Source organism: Acanthopagrus latus, chromosome 9 (genome assembly GCF_904848185.1).
Source record: "Acanthopagrus latus isolate v.2019 chromosome 9, fAcaLat1.1, whole genome shotgun sequence".
Classification (NCBI taxonomy): domain Eukaryota; kingdom Metazoa; phylum Chordata; class Actinopteri; order Spariformes; family Sparidae; genus Acanthopagrus; species Acanthopagrus latus.
In genome coordinates, this window is record NC_051047.1 from 15,172,988 (window position 1) to 15,181,576 (window position 8,589).

The following is an 8,589-nucleotide window of genomic DNA, read 5'->3' on the forward strand; positions in this document are numbered from 1 at the left end:
GCGGACCCTGCCAACTTTCTAGCCTTAAACAGTGTTCTGGGGACCTTATATTCCTCTGAGAACAGCTTGTTTATTCAGTTATGGAAAAGCTGTCATGTCTAAGTTTGTATTACTGCCTTATTAATATGAGAAATATTAAAATTCTGAGTTTGTATATCTGCTCCAAGCGTCATGTTAGTTTTATACAAACAGTGTACAACACCCTCAGTCCTAACACCACAGTTGTAGTAGGGGGAAAATACTAGAAGAAACCTCAGTAAGATCCACGATAACACATCCACCTACCAAAGACCACTGAATAGGTTAATTCTCTGCATTTCCCAAAGCGACATGGAGGGCGTCCTGTAACAAACCAACAGTCACAGAGATCCTCCCCAAAAGGTTTGTCTTTATTGGCAAATTTTTTTTTGGGGGGGGGGTTCAGAACTTTTTTGGTCAATCCATTCTAACCAAATGTTAAGGGCCACGTGTATTTTTTTTTTTCTCAGTATTTGTTTTTGTGCTGTAAGCTTTACTGGAAAGTGATGTAGGTTTACTATTGTTGTGGATAATTCTACTTTACAATTCTGAGGTTCTGTTACTTAATTTGAGTATCCCCGAACAAACTGTGTCCTTCAATCAGCAATATGTCTGTAGAAAATACTTTTTGCTCCTGTCTGATTGATGTTACATATATTTTCTTGAAAACATGATATAAGATTATGAAATATGACAGTTTGATTTAAACATCAAAATGTTAAAACACATTAATAGCTCAATGCATTTAATGTGGTATTCTACATTTAAATTGCAATATTCTGCTACAAAGGCCTACTTTTTCTTTTTTTAAATCTTTAGGAGAATAAATGCACCTTGCCTTAGATTACCTTGAAGATGAGTAATGAGCCTCTTCGCCTCTAACTTCCAGTCACCATCTATAACCATTAAAAGAGCTGAGCAGGATCAGCGGTAACCTCAGCTTTTTTTTAGATGTTGTTTTTCTGCTCAGGTCCCAGCTGCTTTTGATTTGATCGTACAATCACGTCAGAGCAGAAATGAGAGCCTGGGGCGTCGTGACAGAACAAAATGGTCTCTGTGATCAAACAGCGATAATAAGGGACATCATCAGTGTTATAAAGAACATGGGTTGGAGGAGTAGATTAATGTATATGTAGCTGAATATCTCTGGAGAGCAGCGGCTCTTATCAAATAATTTGAAATAAACTTGCTCAGCATTGTGATTCTCTTCATCAATCATCAGCCAACCTGTCAGTCTGGAGCTCACCTTGATTCCGTCTCTCTGCAGGCTCCACTGGACCATACTTTAAAACTGAAATGCATATTTCAACAGAGGAGATCAGGCATTGGTATGAACTAGACTTCCAGGAAGATTTTATTCTCAACATTGTGATTCATATAATGTCTTTAGACAATAATTGACCCTCTGTCTACTGTTTTGAATGTGCAAACACTATTTTCTATTATCACTTTTAAACATGACACATTTCCAAGGATAAAACCAGAAAAGTGAGAGTTTTATTTTAACAAGCCTATTTGACATAGCACACTGGATCAGTCTGATTACAAGATATATGCAGAACATAAATAACATTAGTCACTTGACACTGTTGTGGGTTGCATTAAAATCAAAATCTCAGTAATTCACCAACATCTCTGGACACACTCACATTTGTGGTTCTCCTCACAAGACAGCACCAGGATGCATCAACCCTTTGTTAGGAGCTCAGGACCAGAAATGTTATCTGGTGAGAATATTTCACCCTTTCCCCTCATTTAGGCAGGTTTAACCTATTGATGACATCAAAATGTTTTTCTCAAACACTTTCAGCTCTGGTTTCTGGAGTGATGCTGAACAACAATACAATTGTACCTGCATTTTAGCATATAAGACCATGCTCACCCCAGATTACCTGCACTACTCCTTTATGATGTTTCCATATTCTAAGATCAGCATCAGATAGTTCCATAAACAAGAAGAAGTCAGACTACATGTCATCATCATCATCATCATCATCATCATCATCATTACAATCAGACATTTTATTTGGAAGAGAAAGCTCTTCATTGGCAGATTTTCTTTTTTTTTATGAATGCCTAAATAAACTAAACAAACTCTCTTTATTTCACATTCTTTTTTTTATCATTTGAGATTTTAAATATTTCAGATCTCTTGTTGTCTTTAGACTTTTTATTCATCCCACATCGGGGAAATTCACTTGTGACAGTAGCAGGTCGACAGACATATAATAAGTACAAGTACAGACATTAAACAAGTAGCCTTAAAAATACTAAAAAAGATTTAGATGAGAGAAAGATACAATATAGAAAGGACTATATGCTATGTGCAATATATACAGGCAGCAATGTGCACTGTATATAGGATAAGTGTGCATTATATACATTTGAATAAAGTGTAAAAGTATTGCCTTGCTGAAGGCTGGATGCATAAATAAATACAGTGTTTGAAATAAACAGACTCAATGTAAGAATATAAATATGTAAAAATAAATAAATAAATAAATAAGAATAGTATTATTGCACAGGATAATTGAACAAGATGGCGGAGGTAGAAGTAGTAAGTAGTGCAAGCGGAGGGTCCTCACTGTAATTGAGTTAAAAAGTTGCTGAATTTTAAATTGGATAATATAACAAGTGCTTTATAATGAGTAAAAAGGAGCCAATGTGCCACTAATATGCATGCTTATAAGCCATTATTTAACCTTATATAACCAAACAGTCTTCTGTTGCAGCCCTATCACCAACACCCTTTTAGTTAAAATTAAAACCTCAATCATTCATCGTTCCTTACTGAGGCAAGCTCTTCATATCTTTTATTTACTACCAGTGAGAAATATACTTTACACGGGTGACACTTGCTCTTTCAAGAAGCAGATAAATAAACTCTGTATTTCAGCAGAAGCTTGCTGACGCCTTAAAACTCTGCGATTACTGTTCTGGATAGCTCTCTCAGATTTATACTTCCTCAGTCCTCCGAGGAATTTACAACTAACGCTGCAAAGCCACAGCCAAAGGCGGTCACACCAGAGAAGTGTGAGGGGGGCGAGGAAGACATTAACAAAGAGGAGGCCAAAAGTCAAAGCATATATAATTTGATGAATATCTATCATGCTGTATTTTTTAAAATTTTTTAATATACAGTAAGTGAAGTCACAGCTGAAAAAACATCATAAGCTGTTACTGTCAGGGTTAGTTGCTTAAAGTGGAGGTCGTTTCTTCGCAGGATGAGAGGGTTGCCTGATGAATTCGCGCTCCCTGCTGACATAATGTTGTGCTGGGACTACGAGATAAAATGCTAAGTGAATTTAAAAAAGCCAGTGTTAGGATGACAGAGCAGCAGAGGCAAACACCAACACATGTAGTTATGGTGTCATTATTGTTCATCATCTTAATTTCAGCAGTATCAGACGCATGCCTTCTGTCCTGGACAGGAGGACAGAAATGCTCCACGTTAGTCCTCCTGCAGGAAACAGCAGCCCATGTTGAGATTACTTCCATGTGCTGTTCGAGGTTGTTGTGTTCATTTAGCATGCATGATAGCAATCACCGCACGGAGACTTGGTTAGCTGCAGTGTAATTGCTCCTGGGCTCGTCATGCTTATTCCTTTAGAAAGTGTCCAACAGAGACATTTACTAGCAGCCTTTCAACTTTAACAAGCGCCACATTAGCTTTACACTCCCCAGTCATACTGACAGGCAACTTACAGTCCCTGGACTATTAATCTCCTGCTTAAAATTTACTTTCTGCCAAGATTAATCAAGCCCTGGACACGCGAGTCAATAAGAGGAGGCTGTTTAGATAAGTGTAACCCATTATAATTACTTTAGAAGTCAGGGGCCTAAAGGTGTCGTAATTGATTCTGTTATCCTGTTTTTTTTTAATGTCAGGCACTACTTGTTTGGCTTGAATTAAAAAGGGGCAATATGTTGTGGTGGAGAAGGAAACTGTAATATTTACAATATTAATGAGGTAATAACACAGAGAAACTCCACGACTTAAATAAACAAGCTGTTCTCAGAGGAGAATGAGGTCCCCAGAACACTGTTTGAAGCTAGAAAGGTGGCAGGGTCCGCCACATACAAGCAAATTAAAACAGTATGAAACCGCGTTGTCCTTAAAACACACTGAGCTTTGTGTGTTTTTATCAGTCATGAAAACAAAGGGATTAAGCATAACATTTTTTTTTTCCCTTCTGATGAACATTTCCTCCAAAAAACTACACAATGCACCTTTAAGAATAAAATGTTCTGAGGGGGGAGCAGGAGAACACATCATTATCGACCCACATACAAGAGCCAAGATGCTGCTCGTGTTGTTAGGTAAATAAGGTTGAACAGGTGAAAAAAAGACATTGCTCTGTGAGCTGTGGTGAAGAGGAGGAAGGGGGAGGGGAGCAGCCTGCAGTCAATATCATCATCATCATCATCATCATCATCATCATTTCATTAGACTTGCCTCACACAATGGGGACGTCAGTGTCTATCAGGAAGCTAATGTGGCAGTGATTCCCGGGGGCGGGGGATATATTTGGCACATCATGGAAACCACTGACAAGATTCATGGATGTATAAGAAAGAGGAGTAACACAGCTGAGGATGGAGAGACGCGTGAGAGAGACAGAGAGAGAGAGGGAGAGAGAAAACTTTCCCTACCTCAAAAACTAAACCCAAATACGATTAATACGCAAGGGGAAAAGTGCGACGCAACGAGCCCATTAAACTCGGCGGCCTTTTGTTTCATTTGCAGTATTTTAATGGGTGTTGAATCCCTTTTGTGCGTGTCTGTGTGTGTGTGTGTGTGTGTGTGTGTGTGTGTGTGTGTGTGTGTGTGTGTGTGTGTGTGTGTGTGTGTGTGTGTGTGTGTGTGCCAGGTGTGAAATGGAGGGTGAACAGACTAGTGCAGAGACAGACATTAAGTGTTTCACAGTCTGGTGTTCAGAGCCGGCCCACCCACCCGTCCACCCTCCCCTCCCTCCAGAGACAGAATATACTGCAAAAACAGAGCTGCTCCGGCACCTTATTATTTTTCTGGCCTCATCCCCTCCTGATCAAAGTTTAATTATGCTTGTAATTAGAATTGATGGAGATACTGATCGTGGATGAAAGTGATGAACCCCTTGATATACCACCAAATGTTCATTTTATAGCCTAAATCATCCTTTTTATATCATTATACCCTTAACATTGATGCTTTTCTGAAACATTTTGCGATGAACTGAACAGACTGGCTGATATTTGTATGAACTGCTCGCTTCAGTGGTTATGTTTCCTTCTTTGGGTGGTCATTCATTCATGCCTTGTGACAAACTACAAGCCTGGTTTCATTTGCATTCAATCATTTCAGGATTCTCCAACACCTGCTTCCTAATTAGCCTTGTCATTACGCTTTGGCACGTTTAACCTTCAACGTCGTCCCCAGAGCCGAAAAACAAAATCACTCTCCCTTTAGATGTGGCAAGAAGTCAAGGGTTATTATTTCTATTACCCCATTATATGAGTAGTTATTCCTTTAATCCTCTGTTCCCTGTAACTTTACAAAGCAGCCAGTGACACCGGGTCTGTAATGATTGCTGCACTGAAGCATGAAACAAAGAGGCAGCAGCGTCTGCCCGGTGGAGGATGGGGAGGAGAGTCGCTGAGACAGCCCAGTCCCTCCACGGCTGTGTGTCGAAATAAAACGCAGCCAGGCAGAGCCTCGAAATGGGCGCCTCGGAAAGAAAAAAAAAATAGTTTAAGAGAGCACAGTCTAATGCCTTTTATGATAAATATCTTAAAAGTGTGAGTAATGAGAGGAGTGAAGGAATTGGCAGGGGTGCGCTCGTGAAACCTCAGCTGTGAGATGATCAGCCAATAAAAAAAAAAATCCCTCTGGGGTGATTAATCTGACCAATGGCTGGTGACAGCCAGGTGGATTGAAAAGTTGGAATGAGAAAAAAGAAAAGGGCAAAAAAAGAGAAAGGTAAAACGGGCATATTTATACAAAGCTTTAGCTTTAGTGTAGAGTTTTATGCATCCAACATTGTGATTTTGTTCTCCATATATTTACCTCTTGTTTGGTGCGTATATGGTCACTGATACAGGGACAGTTTTGTCCTATCTTGTGATGGTCAACTTCTCAATCCCTTGATGCACTCAGACTGTCTTTGGCAGTGACTGATGAACAGCCAAGGCCAGAGACTGAGCATCTTTTAATCTTAATGCTCTGTTCGGGGTGCCTGAGACACTGGGCTTTTGATACCAGCTCAAAAAACAAAGTTAACATTGTTTTATCAGCTTTATACGGAATAATATTGCTGCCACTCCAGGAAAAGAAATATGGATCAGTGTTCATGCACGTTAAAAGTTTATTGTTACAACAAGATAATTTCGTGTTGTGATGAAAATACAATCTTACCACACTATAGCAAGAAACGTATCTTGTAATAACAATATACGTGAAACCTTTCAAGCTGTAACATGAAATTTTGACATTATAACATAATATTTTAATGTGATATTGTGAACATGTTAAAATGTAGTTACAATACAATTTTTAGATGCAGCATTACCCCTCCTAAATCCCAGTTACCATAAGTAACTCTTGGACATTTAAGTAGCAACACCATATAGGAGATCGTATTTGTTTCTCTATGAAGGAGTTTTTGGCAAGCAGACGGGGGATTATTTCTAACACTTACATTTTCTGCTACCACGTTAATACTTTCCTTTCTTGAGTTCTAATTAGTTCAAAAGAAGAGGAGAAATGTTTGAGGGACTGAGCGCAACTAAACACGAGTGAAATGCACTAGATATCATTTCTGCCACTAGGGGTCTCTCGATCAAAACAGGGCAAACAAAAGATGAAGTCTGATGATATCTTAAAGTAGTGTGGCATCATGACTCTGACTCATGACTATCAAACGTGATTTAGGCAGAAATGCTCCCAGTCAGAGTAATTATTTAAGTTTTATCTACAATATGTTGGGTCAAGTTTGCCGACTTGCTGACTGTTACATATCATCTGATGTTCCTCCAGAAGTTGTAGCAATGGGCTAGAAATGAAACGCAGCTACCCATGATGAAAAGCTGAATTTTTTGTGTGTTTGAACATTGTTAGAAACATTTGCAATAACGTTAGCACACAAATCCACAAACAAACAAAAGGTCTTCTCCAGGGTTGTTCGCCACATATATTTGTTCGTAGAGTTCAAATGTCACTTAATAAACCGCAAAAAACTTGTGTACACAGATGTTCTACAGCTTATGTCTTTATTAGTGCTGTGGATACAACAGTAATACTCTGCAAATGATGGCGTGAAGATAAAGTGCCTACATTGAATTCAAACAGGGACGTTTCATCCCACTAATTCAGGAATGGACAACTGTTCAATAAATCTTATTACAATAGCAAACGCTGTGCATTTCACTGCTGAAGCAAAAAGTCTTATGATAAATAATCCCTTTTTTTCACATAGGTTTTCTCAACATAATCATGTGCCTATAAGCGTGTTAAGACAAACAAAATTTTGCATATCATAGTTTTACTCCACTTAACACATTAGAACAGACAATCATGTGTCCATAGAATAAAAGCTGCCCCATGATCATGGTTTAGCATTGTGCTTTTTGTCATGAACAAAGCACCGGCAGCCATAGCCAACATTCAATCAGTGAATCACAATGACATTGCACAGTTACACAACATAGATTGCACGAAAGTTAAGGGCGGTAAGTTAAGTAGTCTTATATAAATCCATCCATGAGGGAAAACAAGGGCCGTGTACACGTTCATACAGTAAGTCAACCCTTCTTTGGTTCACAAATACACTAAAAGACTTCAATGTTAATCAAAACATTGTGATATTATACAGTTTCCAAACAGGAAGGAGGATACATTACAAATGGAACAGAAGAGCATAGAACCTATTCACAATTATAATCTCTGGATATAAATAAAGTGGTTCATCTATTACATACTATACCATGTGGTCGATTTACATATAGGATATTCTCACTGTAAAACTAGGACACATTTGGCACAAAGGCAATGTGACGATACTATACACAATCTACACAAAAATCTCTAAAAACACAGCGATCAAGTGACAATGACTGTGTTATATATTTCCACCAATGTAATATCAAAGGGAGATAACAGTTAGGTACAACAGTACAATGTGGCGATGCATCTGGCTTAATAATTACATAGATGACATGGAGCACCAACAGTCAGAACATCGTATACGTATGTATTTTATGAATACCGTTTATGTCAATGCAATAAGTTTCCCTATATTGTGCTCTGTTAATTGTGAAAAAATATCTTGATCTAATTCTGTTTTAAATACTGATCTTCATATGATACAGCCGTAAATATATACAGCAGTATGTATATATATATCTATATCTATGTGTGTGTGTGTGTGTGTGTGTGTGTGTGTGTGTGTGTGTATATATATATATATATATATATATATATATATATATATATATATATATATATATATATATAGCTGCTTTAGAGAATCATTCAAGAGCTCAAATATTCTTGCAGGAAAAGTAACTCATCAGGTTAGTTGTAGCAGGAATATC